General features: G+C 42.6%; 1 long non-coding RNA gene across 2 annotated transcripts in view; it reads right to left on the reverse strand.

The window, feature by feature from the left end:
* Nucleotides 1-21,176, reverse strand: part of LOC149970226 (uncharacterized) — a 141,172-nt gene that overhangs the window by 26,318 nt on the left and 93,678 nt on the right. The window contains exons 1-2 of one of the 2 annotated variants that reach the window (XR_016493528.1): nucleotides 20,349-20,518; nucleotides 20,023-20,166 (exon numbers count right to left, since the gene is read on the reverse strand). The exons of the other annotated variant lie outside the window; for it this stretch is intronic. This is a non-coding gene — a long non-coding RNA (uncharacterized LOC149970226). Of the gene's footprint in view, nucleotides 1-20,022; nucleotides 20,167-20,348; nucleotides 20,519-21,176 lie in introns of those variants that run through there. 2 annotated transcript variants of the gene reach the window in all.

The following is a 21,176-nucleotide window of genomic DNA, read 5'->3' on the forward strand; positions in this document are numbered from 1 at the left end:
GTACGTTCATCTCTAGGAGACAGGGCGCGTCTCCTTCCTGAGCGGTATGACGGCTGCGTGGTCCCATGGTGTTTATACTTGCGTACTATTGTTTGTACAGATTACTGTGGTACCTGCAGGTGTTTGGAAATTGCTCCCAAGGATGAACCAGACTTGTGGATGTCTAAAAACAAAATTCTGAGGTCTTGGCTAATTTCTTTAGATTTTACCATGATGTCAAGCAAAGCTGTACTGAGTTTGAAGTTAGGCCTTGAAATACATACACAGGTACACCTCCAATTGATCAGAAGCTTCTAAAGCCATGATATAATTTTCTGGAATTTTCCAAGCTGTTTAAAGGCACAGTCAACTTAGTGTATGTTAACTTCTGACCCATTGGAATTGTGATACAGTGAATAATAAGTTCAATTATCTGTCTGTAAACAAATTGTTGGAAAAATTACTTGTGTCATGCACAAAGTAGATGTCCTAACCGACTTGCCAAACCTATAGTTTGTTAACAAGAAATTTGTGGAGTTGTTGAAAAACGAGTATTAATGATTCCAACCTAAGTGTATGTAAACTTCCGACTTCAACTGTAAATCTTCGCCCCAGTCTAAGGTCGTTTGCACTCTGAAGCAGACTCTTCAAGGATTTTCCTGTATTTGGCTCCATTCATGGTTCCCTCTATCTTTAACAGTGTCCCTGCCGCTGAAAAGCATCCCCATAGCATGATGCTGCCACCACCTTCCTTCATGGTAGAGATGGTGTTAGACGGATAATGAGCTGTGCCTGGTTTTCTCCAGACATAGTGCTACGCATTAAGGCCTAAGAGTAACATGTTTATCAGACCACAGAATCTTTCAAGTGCCTTTTTGCAAACTCCAGGCATGATGTCCTGTGCCTTTTTCTCTGGATTGGCAAGTGTCTGGCCACTCTCCCATAAAGCCCAGATTGGTAAAGTGCTGTAGAGACTGTTGTCCTTCTGGCAGGTTCTCCCATCTCAGCCAAGCAAATCTGTAATGCTGTCAGAGTGGACACTGGGTTCTTAGTCACCTCCCTGACCAAAGTCCTTCTTGCCCGGTAGCTCAGTTTGGTCCGACGGCCAGCTCTAAGCTGATACTGGGTAGTTCTATATTTTTTATGGAGACTACTGTGATCTTGGAAACTTTCAACAAATTGTTTTACACCCTTCCCAAGATCTCAATTCTATCTCAGAGATCTACGGACAGTTCCTTGGAATTCATGGTATAGTTTCTGCTCTGACAACTATGGGAACTATGAGTTTCTTTCTAAATCATGTCCAAACAATTGAATTGGCCACAGGTGGACTCCATTTTTAATTTTTTTATTTCACCTTTATTTAACCAGGTAGGCTAGCTGAGAACAAGTTCTCATTTACAACTGCGATCTGGCCAAGATAAAGCAAAGCAGTTCGACACATACAACAATACAGAGTTTCACATGGAATAAACATACAATCAAAGGAGCAAGATAAATAAATAAATACAGTATGGGGATGAGGTAGATTGGATGGGCTATTTACAGATGAGCTATGTACAGATGCAGTGATCTGTGAGCTGCTCTGACAGCTGGTGCTTAAAGCTAGTGAGGGAGGTAAGAGTCTCCAACTTTATTGATTTTTGCAGTTCGTTCTAGTCATTGGCAGCAGAGAACTGGAAGGAGAGGCGGCCAAAGGAAGAATTGGCTTTGGGGGTGACCAGTGAGATATACCTGCTGGAGCGCGTGCTACGGATGGGTGCTGCTATGGTGACCAGTGAGCTGAGATAAGACGGGGCTTTACCTAACAAAGACTTATAGATGACCTGGAGTCAGTGGGTTTGGCGACAAATATGAAGCGAGGTCCAGCCAACGAGAGTGTAGAGGTCACAGTGGTGGGTAACATATGGGGCTTTGGTGACAAAATGGATGGCACTGTGATAGACTGCATCCAATTTGTTGAGTAGAGTGTTGGAGGCTATTTTGTAAATGACATAGATGAAGTTGAGGATCAGTAGGATGGTTAGTTTTACGAGGGTATGTTTGGCAGCATGAGTGAAGGATGCTTTGTTGCAAAATAGGAAGCCGATTCTAGATTTAATTTTGGATTGGAGATGTTTAATGTGAGTCTGGAAGGAGAGTTTACAGTCTAACCAGACACCTAGGTATTTGAAGTTGTCCACATATTCTAAGTCGGAACCGTCCAGAGTAGTGATGCTGGACGGGAGGGCAGGTGCGGGCAGCGATCGGTTGAAGCATTTTTCGTTTTACTTGCATTTAAGAGCAGTTGGAGGCCACGGAAGGAGAGTTGTACAGCATTGAAGCTTGTCTGGAGGTTATTTAACACAGTGTCCAAAGAAGTGCCAGAGGTATACAGAATGCTGTCGTCTGCGTAGAGGTGGATCAAAGAATCACCAGCAGCAAGAGCGACATCATTGATGTATACAGAGATGAGAGTCGGCCCAAGAATTTAACCCTGTGAGACTGCCAGAGGTCCGGACAACAGGCCCTCTGATTTTACACACTGAACTCTGTCAGAGAAGCAGTTGCTGAATCAGGCGAGGCAATCATTTGAGAAACCATGGTTGTTGAGTCTGCCAATAAGTCGAAAGCCTTGGCCAGGTCGATGAATACGACTGCACAGTAATGTCTCTTATCGATGGAAGTTATGATATAATTTAGGACTTTGAGCGTGGCTGAGGTGCTATTATTCTCCATGGACTCTCCAGTGTCGCATAACTTTTTGGAGTTTTTGCTACAGGATGCAAATTTCTGCTGTGTATATTGCCTACTGCCTGTGTATAACTTCCCTGACAAGTTGCACATCACGGGGGATGTTCGATGCTAATTCAGAATGCCACAGGATGTTTTTGTGCTGGTCAAGGGCAGTTGCAGTAGCAGTAGTAGTAGACTAGTTGTAGTAGTGGCAGCAGTAGTAGCAGTTGACTAGTTGCAGTAGTAGTTGACTTTTTTATTTTTTATTTTACTAGGCAAGTCAGTTAAGAACAAATTCTTATTTTCAATGACGGCCTAGGAACAGTGGTTTAACTGCCTGTTCAGGGGCAGAACGACAGATTTTGTACCTTGTCAGCTCGGGGGTTTGAACTTGCAACCTTCCGGTTACTAGTCCAACGCTCTAACCACTAGGCTACCCTGCCGCCCCTAGTTGCAGTAGTGGCAGCAGTAGTAGTTGACTAGTTGTAGTAGTGGCAGCAATAGTAGCAGTTGACTAGTTGCAGTAGTGGCAGCAGTAGTAGTAGTTGACTAGTTGCAGTAGTTGGAGCAGTAGTAGTAGTTGACTAGTTGCAGTAGTTGGAGCAGTAGTAGTAGTTGACATGTTGCAGTAGTTGGAGCAGTAGTAGCAGCAGTAGTAGTCGTTGACTCGTTGCAGTACTAGCAGTAGTAGTAGTTGACTAGTTGTAGTACTAGTTGTTGACTAGTTGTAGTAGTAGTAGCAGTAGTAGTTGTTGACTAGTTGTAGTAGTAGCAGCAGTAGTAGTTGTTGACTAGTTGTAGTAGTAGCAGCAGTAGTAGTTGTTGACTAGTTGTAGTAGTAGTAGCAGTAGTAGTTGTTGACTAGTTGTAGTAGTAGTAGCAGTAGTAGTTGTTGACTAGTTGTAGTAGTAGTAGCAGTAGTAGTTGTTGACTAGTTGTAGTAGTAGCAGCAGTAGTAGTAGTTGACTAGTTGCAGTAGTTGGAGCAGTAGGAGTAGTTGACATGTTGCAGTAGTAGCAGCAGTAGTAGTCGTTGACTCGTTGCAGTACTAGCAGTAGTAGTAGTTGACTAGTTGTAGTACTAGTTGTTGACTAGTTGTAGTAGTAGTAGCAGTAGTAGTTGTTGACTAGTTGTAGTAGTAGTAGCAGTAGTAGTTGTTGACTAGTTGTAGTAGTAGTAGCAGAAGTAGTTGTTGACTAGTTGTAGTAGTAGTAGCAGTAGTAGTTGTTGACTAGTTGTAGTAGTAGCAGCAGTAGTAGTTGTTGACTAGTTGTAGTAGTAGCAGCAGTAGTAGTTGTTGACTAGTTGTAGTAGTAGCAGCAGTAGTAGTTGTTGACTAGTTGTAGTAGTAGCAGCAGTAGTAGTTGTTGACTAGTTCTAGTAGTAGCAGCAGTACTAGTTGTTGACTAGTTGTAGTAGTAGTAGCAGTAGTAGTTGTTGACTAGTTGTAGTAGTAGTAGCAGTAGTAGTTGTTGACTAGTTGTAGTAGTAGTAGCAGTAGTAGTTGTTGACTAGTTGTAGTAGTAGTAGCAGAAGTAGTTGTTGACTAGTTGTAGTAGTAGTAGCAGTAGTAGTTGTTGACTAGTTGTAGTAGTAGCAGCAGTAGTAGTTGTTGACTAGTTGTAGTAGTAGCAGCAGTAGTAGTTGTTGACTAGTTGTAGTAGTAGTAGCAGTAGTAGTAGTTGTTGACTAGTTGTAGTAGTAGCAGCAGTAGTAGTAGTTGACTAGTTGTAGTAGTAGCAGCAGTAGTAGTTGTTGACATGTAGTAGTAGCAGCAGTAGTAGTTGACTAGTTGTAGTACTAGTTGTTGACTAGTTCTAGTAGTAGCAGCAGTAGTAGTTGTTGACTAGTTGTAGTAGTAGCAGCAGTAGTAGTTGTTGACTAGTTGTAGTAGTAGCAGCAGTAGTAGTTGTTGACATGTAGTAGTAGCAGCAGTAGTAGTTGACTAGTTGTAGTACTAGTTGTTGACTAGTTGTAGTAGTAGCAGCAGTAGTAGTTGTTGACATGTAGTAGTAGCAGTAGTAGTAGTTGACTAGTTGTAGTACTAGTTGTTGACTAGTTGTAGTAGTAGCAGCAGTAGTAGTTGTTGACTAGTTGTAGTAGTAGCAGCAGTAGTAGTTGTTGACTAGTTATAGTAGTAGCAGCAGTAGTAGTTGTTGACTAGTTGTAGTAGTAGTAGTTGACTAGCTGTAGTAGTAGTTGTTGACTAGTTGTAGTAGTAGCAGCAGTAGTAGTTGTTGACTAGTTGTAGTAGTAGCAGCAGTAGTAGTTGTTGACTAGTTGTAGTAGTAGCAGCAGTAGTAGTTGTTGACTAGTTGTAGTAGTAGTAGCAGTAGTAGTTGTTGACTAGTTGTAGTAGTAGCAGCAGTAGTAGTTGTTGACTAGTTGTAGTAGTAGCAGCAGTAGTAGTTGTTGACTAGTTGTAGTAGTAGTAGCAGTAGTAGTTGTTGACTAGTTGTAGTAGTAGTAGCAGTAGTAGTTGTTGACTAGTTGTAGTAGTAGTAGCAGTAGTAGTTGTTGACTAGTTGTAGTAGTAGCAGCAGTAGTAGTAGTTGACTAGTTGCAGTAGTTGGAGCAGTAGGAGTAGTTGACATGTTGCAGTAGTAGCAGCAGTAGTAGTCGTTGACTCGTTGCAGTACTAGCAGTAGTAGTAGTTGACTAGTTGTAGTACTAGTTGTTGACTAGTTGTAGTAGTAGTAGCAGTAGTAGTTGTTGACTAGTTGTAGTAGTAGTAGCAGTAGTAGTTGTTGACTAGTTGTAGTAGTAGTAGCAGAAGTAGTTGTTGACTAGTTGTAGTAGTAGTAGCAGTAGTAGTTGTTGACTAGTTGTAGTAGTAGCAGCAGTAGTAGTTGTTGACTAGTTGTAGTAGTAGCAGCAGTAGTAGTTGTTGACTAGTTGTAGTAGTAGCAGCAGTAGTAGTTGTTGACTAGTTGTAGTAGTAGCAGCAGTAGTAGTTGTTGACTAGTTGTAGTAGTAGCAGCAGTAGTAGTTGTTGACTAGTTGTAGTAGTAGTAGCAGTAGTAGTAGTTGTTGACTAGTTGTAGTAGTAGCAGCAGTAGTAGTAGTTGACTAGTTGTAGTAGTAGCAGCAGTAGTAGTTGTTGACATGTAGTAGTAGCAGCAGTAGTAGTTGACTAGTTGTAGTACTAGTTGTTGACTAGTTCTAGTAGTAGCAGCAGTAGTAGTTGTTGACTAGTTGTAGTAGTAGCAGCAGTAGTAGTTGTTGACTAGTTGTAGTAGTAGCAGCAGTAGTAGTTGTTGACATGTAGTAGTAGCAGCAGTAGTAGTTGACTAGTTGTAGTACTAGTTGTTGACTAGTTGTAGTAGTAGCAGCAGTAGTAGTTGTTGACATGTAGTAGTAGCAGTAGTAGTAGTTGACTAGTTGTAGTACTAGTTGTTGACTAGTTGTAGTAGTAGCAGCAGTAGTAGTTGTTGACTAGTTGTAGTAGTAGCAGCAGTAGTAGTTGTTGACTAGTTATAGTAGTAGCAGCAGTAGTAGTTGTTGACTAGTTGTAGTAGTAGTAGTTGACTAGCTGTAGTAGTAGTTGTTGACTAGTTGTAGTAGTAGCAGCAGTAGTAGTTGTTGACTAGTTGTAGTAGTAGCAGCAGTAGTAGTTGTTGACTAGTTGTAGTAGTAGCAGCAGTAGTAGTTGTTGACTAGTTGTAGTAGTAGTAGCAGTAGTAGTTGTTGACTAGTTGTAGTAGTAGCAGCAGTAGTAGTTGTTGACTAGTTGTAGTAGTAGCAGCAGTAGTAGTTGTTGACTAGTTGTAGTAGTAGTAGTTGACTAGTTGTAGTAGTAGTTGTTGACTAGTTGTAGTAGTAGCAGCAGTAGTAGTTGTTGACTAGTTGTAGTAGTAGTTGTTGACTAGTTGTAGTAGTAGCAGTAGTAGTAGTTGACTAGTTGTAGTAGTAGTTGTAGACTAGTTGTAGTAGTAGCAGCAGTAGTTGTTGACTAGTTGTAGTAGTAGTTGTTGACTAGTTGTAGTAGTAGCAGCAGTAGTAGTTGTTGACTAGTTGTAGTAGCGGCAGCAGTAGTAGTTGTTGACTAGTTGTAGTAGCGGCAGCAGTAGTAGTTGTTGACTAGTTGTAGTAGTAGTAGCAGTAGTAGTTGTTGACTAGTTGTAGTAGTAGCAGCAGTAGTAGTTGTTGACTAGTTGTAGTAGTAGCAGCAGTAGTAGTTGTTGACTAGTTGTAGTAGTAGCAGCAGTAGTAGTTGACTAGTTGTAATAGTAGGTTTATTCTAGATCTGACTGTAGCTTAAATTATGTAACCTGGGGTCCCTAGCACTAGCAACCTCCCTGCCAAGCTGCTGCTAGCTCCATTATTCTCCCTCCTAAAGAGGCCCAGCCATCAATGACCTTCAAAGACACGTTTCCTGTCGATCCTAAGGCTGAACTAATGACATCTACCAAGCCGTCTACTTTCACTTTGAGTGGCACCCATCTCCCCCAGCCATTCAGGGCATAGACAACGAGGAGAGACCAATCTCCCAGCCATTCAGGGGATAGATGACGAGAAGAGACAGCGACGGAACATTAAACAGATTGATTTTGATTCTGCACACAAGAGCCCTGCCGTAAATCATGCAATACTCAGAGGCACACAACAAAAAATGTAATTAGTCTTGTTTACTAGAGGGAAAACAATATGGATGCGACATGGGGTCTTATCGCTGGCAAGCAGATAGAGGGGAAAGAATTAAACAAGAATGACAGGAAAGAGGGGGATGGCATATTTCATTCCTCAAGAGGAAGGAGGAAAGACGACGACTTAATGTGTGGAAACGGACAAGAGAAGGCCATAAGGTACAGTAAAGGGATAGTTCACATCATTGCTCAGCTTTGTCCATCAACAGGTTAATACTAAACAGCCTGGTTGCTCTCTATGTTTCTTCCTCCTAGGGAGGAAGGCTCTTTGTGGTCTAGGCAGGGTTACTGTAAACTACAATCAGTCACGTCTGAGGAGGGAGGGATACTCTGGTCTATTGGCCTCCCCGGTACTTAATTAATAGTATGGCTCGTTGTTAGTACTTGGTGCTTAACTCCGCGGTGGGCCTGGCCACCCCACTGCTCGCCTCGACCCTCCGCTAAATTTCACCAATTACTCTAATCATCACAGAGGGGGTGAGGTTTCCTTTGTAAAGGCGTTAATTAAGACCTAGCCAAGGCTGGTCGTTTACTGCCTTGCCTTTGGTTCACTGAACTCAGTCCTGGGGCGTGTTCAGTAGGGAACACTATAGCAATACGTTTCGCAACGGAAAATGAAAACTAGCATATCTTATTGGAGATCTGGTTGTTTCACTCCCTTTTCAAAAACTTAGAGTTGGCTCTAGAAAGGGATAGGTCTCCATCTGGTGCAGACAGGACATGTGGAAGTTCATTAGAGTCAACAGCCTCAGAAATTGCAGCCCAAATAAATGCTTCACAGAGTTAAAGTAACAGACACATCTCAACATCAACTGTTCAGAGGAGACTGTGTGAATCAGGCCTTCATGGTCGAATTGCTGCAAAGAAACCACTACTAAAGGACACCAATAAGAAGAAGATACTTGCTTGGGCCAAGAAACACGAGCAATGGACATTAGACCGGTGGAAATTTGGTCTGGAGTCCAAATTTGAGATTTTTGGTTCCAACCGCCATGTCTTCGTGAGGCGCGGTGTGGGTGAACGGATGATCTCCGCATGTGTATTACCCACCGTAAAGCATGGATGAAGAGGTGTTATGGTGTGGGGGTGCTTTGCTGGTTACACTGTCTTTGATTTATGTAGAATTCAAAGCACACAACCAGCATGGCTATCACAGCATTCTGCAGCGATACGCCACCCCATCTGGTTTGCGCTTAGTGGGACTATCATTTGTTTTTCAACAGGAGAATGATCCAACACACCTCCAGGCTGTGTAAGGGCTATTTGACCAAGAAGGAGAGTGATGTAGTGCTGCATCAGATTACCTGGCCTCCACAATCCCCCGACCTCAACCAAATGGTTTGGGATAAGTTGGACCGCAGAGTGAAGGAAAAGCAGCCATGTGCTCACCATGTGGGAACTCCTTCAAGACTGTTGGAAAAGCATTCCAGGTCAAGCTGGTTGAGAAAATGCCAAGAGTGCGCAAAGCTGTAATCAAGGCAAAGGGTGGCTATTTGAAGAATATAAAATCTATTTTGATTTGTTTTTGGTTACTACATATATCTGACCATGCTACTAATGACAGAATGACAGTATAATATGTTCTCTCCAACAATGGGATTTAAAGCTGGAATCCTTAATGGTGTAACTGTCATGGCCGTTGTACAAAATTACAACAAAGAAGTTACTGCAAACAACAAACCCTGTTTTTTCCCCTCTGACATCATTGCACACGCGATAGAACAGCAGCACATGTACTACAATCATTTGTTTTTACGACTCACAATGCTCCCCATTTTATTTTATTTTTTAAAATATTTTTATTATTTTCCAATATAATAAAAAAAAGAGATACAAACATTGACATTCCTTGTAGTGTTGAATGGGAGGCAAATTTAGAGGACAAAACAAAACTTAACTCACAAATACTAAATCCTATTAGGTGGAACATATTACAAGACAGCATATAGTCATTACAAGCAGTGTAGTTAAACCCTAAATAAATATGGAGTGAAGTACAGCACAGAGTAGCAGCAGATCATCAACCCAGTTATGAAGGGGGAACAAACCCTTTATCCAGTATTGGCTGCCATATTTTGTAAAACATTGGACTTCTATTGGAGGTATTGTATCAAATCTTTTCCATATTCATTACATTCCCTAAATCCCGTAACCACATTTCAAAAGGTAGGTAGTCTCCAATTTCCAAAATTGCAAAATGAGCCTTTTGGCTTACAGAGTACACAGAGAGACAGCTTTCCCTTCCTGGTTATTCCCATCAACAGTACCAAACAGAGCGATCAATGGTTCTGGGGCTATAACTCTATCGAAGGCTTTAGATAAGTAATCAAAAATGAGAGCCCAGTAAGCATGTAACTTAGGACATGTCCAAAATAAGTGGGTCAAAGTCCCCTCATCCTGTGGTGAGGTGTCCGGAAATATTTTTATAACCTTTGAGTAATGTAACCTGTGTATCACCTTAAACTGTACAGGGTTGTGTCTGGCATTTACTGAAGTGTGGTTGATATTCCTGAGAGTATCCACCCAGTCCTCATCTGAGATTTCTGAACCAAATTCCTGCTCCCAAGCAGTTTTAATAGTGTCTGTAGATCCCACTATGTGGGTCTGTAGCATATCAAAGGTCTAGAGACCGACCCTTTTGAATGGGGTTTGACAAGGATATCTAATGTAGGATTATTTGTCTTAATGCCATACTGTGGGACATGTATCCTTAAGAAATTCCTGATTTGGAGGTATCTGAAAAAATGTGTTGCTGGCATGTTAAAATAAATCCTCTTAGGGATCCGACCCTTTTTTTTCTTTCAATTTTCGCCTAAAATGACATACCCAAATCTAACTGCCTGTATCTCAGGCATTGAAGCAAGGATATGCATATTTGTGATACCATTTGAAAGGACACACTTTGAAGTTTGTGGAAAGGTGAAATGAATGTAGGAGAATAAAACACATTAGATATGGTAAAATAAAACAAAGACAATACCAACATTTTTTTTGCACCATCATCTTTGAAATGCAAGAGAAAGACCATAGTGTATTATTCCAGACCAGGTGCAATTTAGATTTTGGCCACTAGATGGCAGCAGTGTATGTGCAAAGTTTTAGACTGATCCAATGAACCATTGCATTTATCTTCAATTTGTTTTACATTAAAACTGTTCAGATATGCCTAACTGGTTTATTAAAAACTTTCCAAGCTCATAACTGTGCACTCTCCTCAAACAATAGCATGGTATTATTTCATTGTAATAGCTACTGTAAATTGGACAGTGCAGTTAGTTAACAAGAATTGAAGCTTTCTGCCAATATCAAATATGTCTATGTCCTGGGAAATTCTCTTGTTACTTACAACCTGAAGCTAATCGCATTAACCTACGTTAGCTCAACCGTCCCATGGGGTTCCCACCGATCCAGCTGAAGGTTTACCCTGTAACTGTTGAAATTAAGCTAAATGACCATCAATGTATGAAAGTTATTGATTGTTGTGAGCCCCTTCTCCCTCCACTGTGAAAACACCATATCATCCAATGCAGGGTGGAAAGAATGAATCAAATTGGGCAGTCAAGGTATATATTGGGAATGTTAAGAAAATACCTTATCTGTTTCCAGATCCTAAGAGTGTGACAAATTACTGGGTTAGAGTCATAAGAGGCTTTTTTCACACATTCTGGGGTATTAACAAGTGCAGGGAGTGGTGAGCGTCGACAGGAGGCCTACTCAATCAAAAGGCATATCATTCTGACGGATCCCAGGTAAACTTTCCCTCCAGAAAGACACAATGTTCAGATTGGCAGCACAATAATACAGTTTAAAGTGAGGAAGGCCAAAGCCCCCCTCTTTCTTGTACTTGCATAAATGCTTCTTTGAAATTCTGGCTGCCTTGTTATCCCATAAAAATGCAACTACTATTGAATCCAGTTTCTTAAAATAGCTTTGATGTATGAAATTGGGTAGACATTGGAAGAGGTAAAGAAACCTGGGGAAAGGACAACCATTTTAATAGTGTTCATACCACCAACCAAGGAAATATTCCCAAAATCTATATTTTGTTTAATTTTCATGATCAATTTTCATGTCCCAATTTGTTTTCAATAGCTGATCAAATGTTCTTGTCACTTCAATTTGTCCATCGCAGTTCTAAATGGGGTAGATTGCAGAAATTGGAAAGCTGCCGCGGTTATCCCCCTCTTCTAAGGGGGAAGCACTCTATACCCAACCTGCTACAGACCTATATCTATCCTATCCTGCCTTTCTAAGGTCTTCGAAAGCCAAGTTAACAAACAGATCACCAACCATTTTGAATCCCACAGTACCTTCTTCGCTATGCAATCTGATTTCCGAGCTGGTCATGGGTGCACCTCAGCCACGCTCAAGATCCTAAACGATATCATAACCTCCATCCATAAGAGACAATACTGTGCAGCAGTATTCATAGACCTAGCCAAGGCTTTCGACTCTGTCAATCACCACATTCTTATTGGCAGACTCAACAGCCTTGGTTTCTCAAATGACTGCATCACCTGGTTCACCAACTACTTCTCTGACAGAGTTCAGTGTGTCTGTTCTCCGGAACTCAGGCAGTCTCTATGGGGGTGCCACAGGGTTCAATTCTCGGGCCGACTCTCTTCTCTGTATACATCAATGATGTCGCTCTTGCTGCTGGTGATTATCTGATCCACATCTATGCAGACGATACCATTCTGGATACCTCTGGCCCTTCTATGGACCCTGTGTTAACTAACCTCCAGACAAGCTTCAATGCCATACAACTCTCCTTCCGTGGCCTCCAACTGCTCTTAAATTCAAGTAAAACAAAATGCATGCTCTTCAACCGATCGCTACCAGCACCTGCCCGCCCGTCCAGCATCACGACTCTGGATGGTTCTTACATAGAATATGTGGAGATCTACAAATACCTAGGTGTCTGGTTAGACTGTAAACTCTTCTTTCAGACTCACATTAAGCATCTCCAATCCAAAATTAAATCTAGAATCAGCTTCCTATTTCGCAACAAAGCATCATTCACTCATGCTGCCAGACATACCCTCGTAAAACTGACTATCCTACCGATCACGGACTTTGGCGATGTAATTCACAAAATAGCCTCCAACACAAATTGGATGCAGTCTATCACAGTGCCATCCGTTTTGTCACCAAAGCCACATATACTACCCACCACTGCGACCTGTATGCTCTTGTTGGCTGGCCCTCGCTTCATATTCGTCGCCAAACCCAATGACTCCAGGTCATCAATAAGTCTTTGCTAGGTAAAGCCCCGCCTTATCTCAACTCACTGGTCACCATAGCAGCACCCACCCGTAGCATGAGATCCAGCAGGTATATTTCACTGGTCACCCCCAAAGCCAATTCCTCCTTGGGCCGCCTCTCCTTCCAGTTCTCTGCTGCCAATGACTGGAACGAATTGCAAAATTCACTGAAGCTGGAGATTCATATCTCCCTCACTAACTTTAAGTACCAGCTGTAAGAGCCGCTAAAAAGATCACTGCACCTGTACATAGTCCATCTGTAAATACCCCATTCAATTACCTCATCCTCACACTGTTATTTACTTTTTTGCACCCCATCTCTACTTGCACATTCATCTTCTGCACACCGATCACTCCAGTGTTTAGTTGCTTAATTGTAATTATTTTGCCACTATGACCTATTAATTGCCTTACCTCCCTTATCTTACCTCATTTGCACACACTGTATATATACTTTTTTCTTCTATTGTGTTATTGGCTGTACGTTTGTTTATTCCATGTGTAACTCTGTGTTGTTGTTTGTGTTGCACTTCTTTGCTTTATCTTGGCCAGGTCGCAGTTGTAAATTATAACTTGTTCTCAACTAGCCTACTTGGTTAAATAAAAACATTTTTTTTTTTAAATACGTTGAAAAGGAGTCTCAAATTGTAGTATATACAGGCGTGGTCAAAAGTTTTGCGAATGACGAAATACACATTTTCAGAAAGTCTGCTGCCTCAGTTTGTATGATGACAATTTGCATATATTCCAGAAGGTTATTAAGAGTGATCAGATGAACTGCAATTAATTGCAAAGTCCCTCTTTGCCATGCAAATGAACTGAATCCCAAAACAACATTTCCACTGCATTTCAGCCATGCCACAAAAGGACCAGCTGACATTGTATCAGTGATTCTCTTGTTAAGACAGGTGTGAGTGTTGATGAGGACAAGGCTGGAGATCTATCTGTCATGCTGATTGAGTTCCAATAACAGGCTGGAAGTTTCAAAAGGAGGGTGGTGAATGGAATCATTGTTCTTCCTCTGTCAACCATGGTTACCTGCAAGGAAACGTGCCGTCATCATTGCTTTGCATAAAAAGGGCTTCACAGGTGGTTTCACTTTATGTGGTTTGTCACCCAGTTCAAAATAACTTTGTTGCGTTCTAGCTTGTAAAGAGCTCACCCGTTTTGAAAGGATGGTATTGTATTCATATTTCAACTTTGTGATCTTCTCAAGGACTGCATTCGAGGAAATCTCTTGTTCGCCTAACTCTTATAATTTCTTTCAGCCTAGTATTGTGCGTTTCCTCCTCTCCGATGTATATGAAATAATGTGACCTTTCATCACAGCCTTGAGAGATTCCCAAAGGGTAGAGTCGTCGACATCCCCATGTCATTAGCTCCAAGGAAAAACGTTATCTGCTCCTTCAAATACTGACAAGGCATCATCTTTCAATAAGTGAGCGTCTAAGCGCCACGGTTGACGACCTGCATACATATTGTCCAGTTTCAGCACCATGGACAGAGGAGAGTGGTCTGTAAGTAGAATCGGGTGACAGGTAACCGACACAGCTGCTGAAATGAGTTGAGTCCAACAAAAAATAGTAAATTCTGGAAAATGACTTATGAACTGACAAGAAGAAAGAATAATCCCTATCTGTTAGCTTCCAAATATAGACAATGTTAAGGTTTGTCATCAATATATTTAGACAGACACTGGCATTTGATTGTTGGAGTGACATTGATAGCTGTTAATCTAAAAGAGGATCTAGTCGCCTCCAACAATAACACTTGTATCCAACATATTTGGTATGGTCTTAAATACGCTTTGAAAAAAGTTTGGATCATCGAAGTTGGGTCCATATAAATTGACCAAGGTTATTGGTATCGAATTCAGTGTACCAGCCACAATAATATACCGACCATTAGGATCTGAAATCGAGGATGAGTAAATACAAGGAATGTTTTTCCTTATCAGGATTCTTCTCCCTCTCGCATCAAAATTAGACTGGTATATCTGATCGATCCAGCCGACTCGTAGTTTGGCCTAAGCCAAGCGTTTAATATGAGTTTCTTGAAGAAGCACTATGTCAGTGGCCAGTGATTTAAGATGAGAAAAAACCTTGGCTCTTTTCACAACATGACCTAAGCCATTGCAGTTCCAACTGACTATCTTTAATCCACCAGGTCTACTCTGTGCTCGGTCACTATGTGGCATTTCTTATTTTAGAGCAAATTGTTTCTGTCATATAAAACCCAAAAGAAAAACGTCCCGCCGTGCGGGAACTTGTCGTGCCGCCTGTACTAACAGTGAGCATAAAACAGACACCATCCCCCTTCCTGTCTCATTACTGAGTGACTTCCCCAAATGAAGCACTCCTGAACTAACACACAAACCTTAGGGTGCCTAGACATAACACTTAAACTCAGCACCTATAGATGCTCTGCATATAAACAAAGATTAAATAACACATAACTCTCACGTTAGGGGGTGAGTGGGACTAAAACATGATATTGCTTATGTAGCATTGTTTAGCCTAACATCTCACCCATCATTATAAGTCCCCATTTCTGATCGAAAAGACATCGGCAGAAAATTCAAAACACATTCCTGGCCTGTATTTGGCCACTTAGCCGGCTGACACAGCAGTTCAGTATCCTCAGCCAGGGAGCTTGCTTGACAAGAACAGTTCGGCCTCTTTTGGGTTGTCAAACGTACAGTTGATCTGTCGACTGTCACCTTAAACTGAGCTGGAAAGAGGAATCCATATAGGATGTTGGCCGCCGTGCATTTTGCCCTGCAACTTGTATCTTTCCGTTGGTTCCTCCAAAGTAAGATCTGGGTAGAAAGACACTCTAGCTCTGTTGTAGTAAAGGGGAACCTTTGACTAGCCAGCTTGAGGATGAGATGCCTGGTCTGGGGATAGTGCAGCCGTGCGATGACTGGCCTTGGCTGGCTTCATTGCCTGTGATCTGTGTGCACGGTTGATCAGGATGGGAGTTTTGAAGTGTTCACTCCCCAGCAGTGCCGGTATCAGCTCCGAGACAAATTCAGTTGGTTTCCCTTTCTCAGTGTCCTCCTGGATCCCAAATATTCAGATGTTCGGGCGTCTTGAATGCGATTCAAGCATTTCCTGTCGGACTTTCAGTGTTTTGTTGTGCACTGTTCCTCAATGTCCTGTAGCCTGGCCTCGTGATGAACTGTTGTCTGCTCAACCTCATGCACCCTGCCCTTGGTTGCCTTCACAGTTTCAGACAAAGTCCTAATACTCTTTGAGATATCAGCCAACCATGTGTCCACCTTTCCTCTTAGTGAGTTTATAGCGGCCAGTCGGTCACTTGGAGTAGGTTCTGTGGGGAGCTCGTGGGTTGGCAATGTTGACATTGGTTTGTTTTCTGTCTCATCCAAATTATCTTGTGTCATATTGTCAGACAATGATTGAATTTATAGGTTGTGAGAGATTAAGATAAATATGAAATAATAAAAAAATTGAGCGGCGCTCTAACAAAACACATATATTCCATAGCACATTCTCTAGCGCCCCCCCAAGCTACCCGTATTTGCTTCGTTTTGTAGGCACGTCCAGCGCCATGGTTTGCTGGACAAAGCCTATGGGGAAATGAATGGAGTTTTTGTAGGGTTTTTGGAGAAAGCTGAAAATCTGTCTGTGGTAAGCACAGGCTTAGGAGATCTTATACATTTTGGTCTATGAGATAATCTTCAACAGCTAACATCACTTTTTGTGATTTTTTTTGTATTTATGTCATTTAAAAAAGCACAAAGCACATAAAAGTTTCATAATTGCTAAAGGTCATGTTAACTGACTGATATTATATCATAAAACAAAACATAAGATCTCCTAAGCCTGTGTTAACCTCTGACCTTATTTTCAGCGTATATCCAAAAACCCTATTCTTTCCCCACAGGAATAGCTGAACGAACCAGAGAGAACTCATTTCCGTTTTTTAGGAGCTGGAGAGCTCCATAACAGTGACCGTGGGGTGGACAGTGTTGCTGTTACTGAGGAAGGTTATCTAAGGTCTCTACCAGAATACACCTATCACTCCTGAAACTCAGGGCAGATGGGGAGGAATTTACAACTTCCACACTTGTCTTAAATTTAGCGCAGCACTGATGAAAACAGCAGATGTTCTGCACTCCAAGAGAGGGGTTGGGGGGGGGGGGGGGGTTTGGTATGTCTTTCGTTATCCCTTCTTCCCCTGTTGGCTCTCTCTGGCTTGTGACTGATGGCAAAGAGACAGGGAGAAAACCAACCCATACAAACCCAACCTACAGTGTAGAACTGTCGGCTAATGGCATCAGCCTCTAACAATGCCATTTCTACAATCCAACACCACATCAGTGACATAGTCAAATTATAAACCGGGTAGTTTGGGTCCTGGATAACAGACAATATACCACAGGTATGACACAATATTACTTGTTTTCTGTTCTAATTAAGTTGGTAACCAGTTTATAATAGCAATAAGGTCCCTCGGGGGGTTGCGGTAGGGCTAAGGGCTGTATCCAGGCACACTATTGAAACACAACGGGGGCATAATGACGAGAGAGAGAGACGGACAGAGAGAAAAGTGAGCGGGCCTTGATGACATTTCAACATTTCATTTCATCACATCAGCTGCTGAAGACAGACGAGACAGAGAGACAGACAGCAAGAGACAGAGACAGGGGTGTTGACCTTTAACAGTGTAGGATTTGAAAAACGACAAAGCTGTGAATGGAAAGATGGTTGTGTTCCAAACAGCACTCTATTCCCTATAGAGTGCACTACATAAAACCAGAGGCCAAAGTAGTGCACTATATAGGGAATAGTGCCATTTGGGACACAGCTCAAAGCCTCCCGTTGACACTGACCTGCTCCACCCACAACCCTAGCCCTCCTCTGGAGCCCACAAGATCATGGTCATGTTAATGGACACAGAGAGCAGGCTCAGACTGATGCTGGTCGCATCAGGGGGAGTTGCCCCTAGAAGCTGATCTGGGGTCAGTTTGTGCATTTCCCCCACTAATGATTAAGTTTAGGATTGGGGCAGGGGAAGTGGATCCTAGATTTGTACCTAGGGGAAACCTCCTGGAACCACAATACAGCATATGCAGGTTGTATGGGTAAAAAAACCATGACAGAACTGCAGCAGGCAGACAGACAGTGAGTGATGTCAACTAATAAAAGAGTTTAGGGGTCACCCTTTCTGATTTCATGGGTGTATGGTAGGCCCATCAAAAAAATCACTCCCTCCAACACCATGGAATCATTGAGTGGTATGGCACCACCACATCACAGTGAAAAAATAAAAGTCTGATCTGGGGACTGAATGGTGTATAGGTTGACAGTACAGTACACCCTTGCCTTTTATGACAAGGGTGTGCCAGTGGACTCCATAGACATTGTTCTCATGTCAGGCCAGGACTGACTCTAGCGTCACTGCAAACACTGAGGAGGCATCTGGGGCAAGGAGACAACATACAGTGGGGCAAAAAAGTATTTAGTCAGCCACCAATTGTGCAAGTTTTCCCACTTAAAAAGATGAGAGAGGCCTGTAATTTTCATCATAGGTACACTTCAACTATCACAGACAAAATTAGAAGAAAAATTCAGAAAATCACATTGTAGGACTTTTTATGAATTTATTTGCAAATTATGGTGGAAAATAAGTATTTGGTCAATAACAAAAGTTAATCTCAATACTTTGTTATATACCCTTTGTTGGCAATGACAAACGTTTTCTGTAAGTCTTCACAAGGTTTTCACATACTGCTGCTGGTATTTTGGCCCATTCCTCCATGCAGATCTCCTCTATAGCAGTGATGTTTTGGGGCTGTTGCTGGGCAACACGGACTTTCAACTCCCTCCAAAGATTTTCTATGGGGTTGAGATCTGGAGACTGGCTAGGCCACTCCAGGACCTTGAAATGCTTCTTACGAAGCCACTCCTTCGTTGCCCGGGCGGTGTGTTTGGGATCATTGTCATGCTGAAAGACCCAGCCACGTTTCATCTTCAATGCCCTTTCTGATGGAAGGAGGTGCGGGGACATGCTTCCATTCAGCCACAAGAGCATTAGTGAGGTTTTGCATTGATGTTGGCATTCCAATTCATCCCAAATGTGTTCGATTGGGTTGAGGTCAGGGTTCTGTGCAGGCCAGTCAAGTTCTTCCACACCGATCTCAACAAACCATTTCTGTATGAACCTGGGCACAGGGGGCATTGTCATGATTAAACAGGAAAGGGTCTTCCCCAGATTGTTGCCACAAAGTTGGAAGCACAGAATCTTCTAGAATGTCATTGTATGCTGTAGCGTTAATATTTCCCTTCACTGGAACTAAGGGGCCTAGCCCGAACCATGAAAAACAGCCCCAGACCATTATTCCTTCAACACCAAACTTTACAGTTGGAACTAGGCATTGGGACAGGTAGCGTTCTCCTGACATCTCCCAAATCCATATTAGTCCATGGGACTGGCAGATGGTGAAGTGTGATTAATCACTCCAGAGAATGCGTTTCCACTGCTCCAGAGTTCAATGGCAGCGGGCTTTACACCCCTCCAGCCAACACTTGGCATTGCGCCTGGTGATCTTATGCTTGTTTGTGCGGTTGCTCAGCCATGGACAGTTCTTGTGCTGATGTTGCTTCCAGAGGCAGTTTGAAACTCTGTAGTGTTGCAACCGAGGACAGACATTTTTGCGTGTTACTCGCTTCAGCACTTGGCGGTCCCGTTCTGTGAGCTTATGTGGCCTACCACTTCGCGGCTGAGCCGTTGTTGCTCCTAGACGTTTTCGCTTCACAATAATAGCACTTACAGTTGACCGGGGCAGCTGTAGCAGGGCAGAAATTTGACAAACTGACTTGTTGAAAAGGTGGCATTCTATGACGGTCCCACGTTGACAGTCACTGAGCTCTTCAGTAAGGCCATTCTACTGCCAGTGTTTTCTATGGAGATTGCATGGCTGTGTGTTCGGTTTTATACACCTGTCAGCAACGGTGTGGCTGAAATAGCGCAATCCACTAATTTGAAGAGGTGTCCACATACTTTTGTATATATAGTGTACATTAATCTTTAGTAGAATGGTGTGATTGTGATTGTACAATCACAAACTCCATCCACATATGTGTGATAACTTAGTCAGTCAACTACATTTTTAGAATTATACGGTTATTGCCAGGGATTGAACAATCCACATTCCCGATTAAAATAAAACATCAATCCAATGAATTTGGCAATGATGACATTAACATTAATGATCACGTGACTGTTTATTAATACAGTAACGCAGATCTTGTTAACAGATAGACGACATTCATTGTCCTATGAAATCCACAAAAACCTGATGTTTTTATTTCATCATTCATTTTTTTTATAAGAAAATTCTTCTAATTAAACAGAAATGTTCTAATGAAGCTTGATAACAAATGTCTACTCACCGGTGTCTGTCAGTTTAAAGACGTCCTCAGTCATCCTAATGGTGTGTTCATCCTGCGTGTTTCCGTCGGTCCCAGATTTGGCAACCAGCATCCACAAATGGATCAGACAATCCTGAGCACAGCTGGCCAGTAACAGATCCCCCTCTGTACAGCATGGAGGTAGAAATTAGTTTGTTTTATTTCGTATATATTTTTCATTTAAAGGGATCGTTCACTCAATTCAAACTGCATCATCATCACTACAGTTTTTGCTCTGTACTGAAAGTGCATGACCAAGATGTTCAAATGTTCATAAATGACCAGCATGGTCAAATAATAATAATCACAGTAGTTCACAGCAGATCTGGGACAGGTAGCACGTCCGGTGAACAGGTCAAGGTTCCATAGCCGCAGGCAGAACAGTTGAAACTGGAGCAGCAGCATGGCCAGGTGGACTGGGGACAGCAAGGAGTCATCATGCCATGTAGTCCTGAGGCATGGTTCTAGGGCTCAGGTCCTCCGAGAGAGAAAGAAAGAGATAATTAGAGAGAGCATACATAAATTCACACAGGACACCGTCAGGACATCTGGAGAAATACTCCAGATATAACAGACTGACCCAAGCCGCCCGACACATAAACTACTGCAGCATAAACACTGGAGGCTGAGACAGGAGGGGTCGGGAGAAACTGTGGCCCCGTCCGACGATACCCCCGGACAGGGCAAAACAGGCAGGATATAACCCCACCCACTTTGCCAAAGCACAGCCCCCACACCACTAGAGGGATATCTTCCACCACCAACTTACCATCCTGAGACAAGGCCGAGTATAACCCACAAAGATCTCCGCCACGGCACAACCCAAGGGGGGGAGCCAACCCAGACAGGAAGACCACGTCAGTGACGCACCCCTCCTAGGGACTGCATGGAAGAGCACCAGTAAGCCAGTGACTCAGCCCCTGTAATAGGGTTAGAGGCAGAGAATCGCAGTGGGGAGAGCGGGGAACCGGCCAGGCAGAGACAGCTAGGGCAGTTCGTTGCTCCAGAGCCTTTCCGTTCACCTTCACACTCCTGGGCCAGACTACACTCAATCATATGACCCACTGAAGAGATGAGTCTTCAGTAAAGACTTAAAGGTTGAGACCGAGTCTGCGTCTCTCAAATGGGTAGGCAGA

The sequence above is a fragment of the Oncorhynchus mykiss genome, chromosome 30 (assembly GCF_057628025.1).
Source record: "Oncorhynchus mykiss isolate SJ-2025 chromosome 30, ASM5762802v1, whole genome shotgun sequence".
In the NCBI taxonomy this organism is placed as follows: domain Eukaryota; kingdom Metazoa; phylum Chordata; class Actinopteri; order Salmoniformes; family Salmonidae; genus Oncorhynchus; species Oncorhynchus mykiss.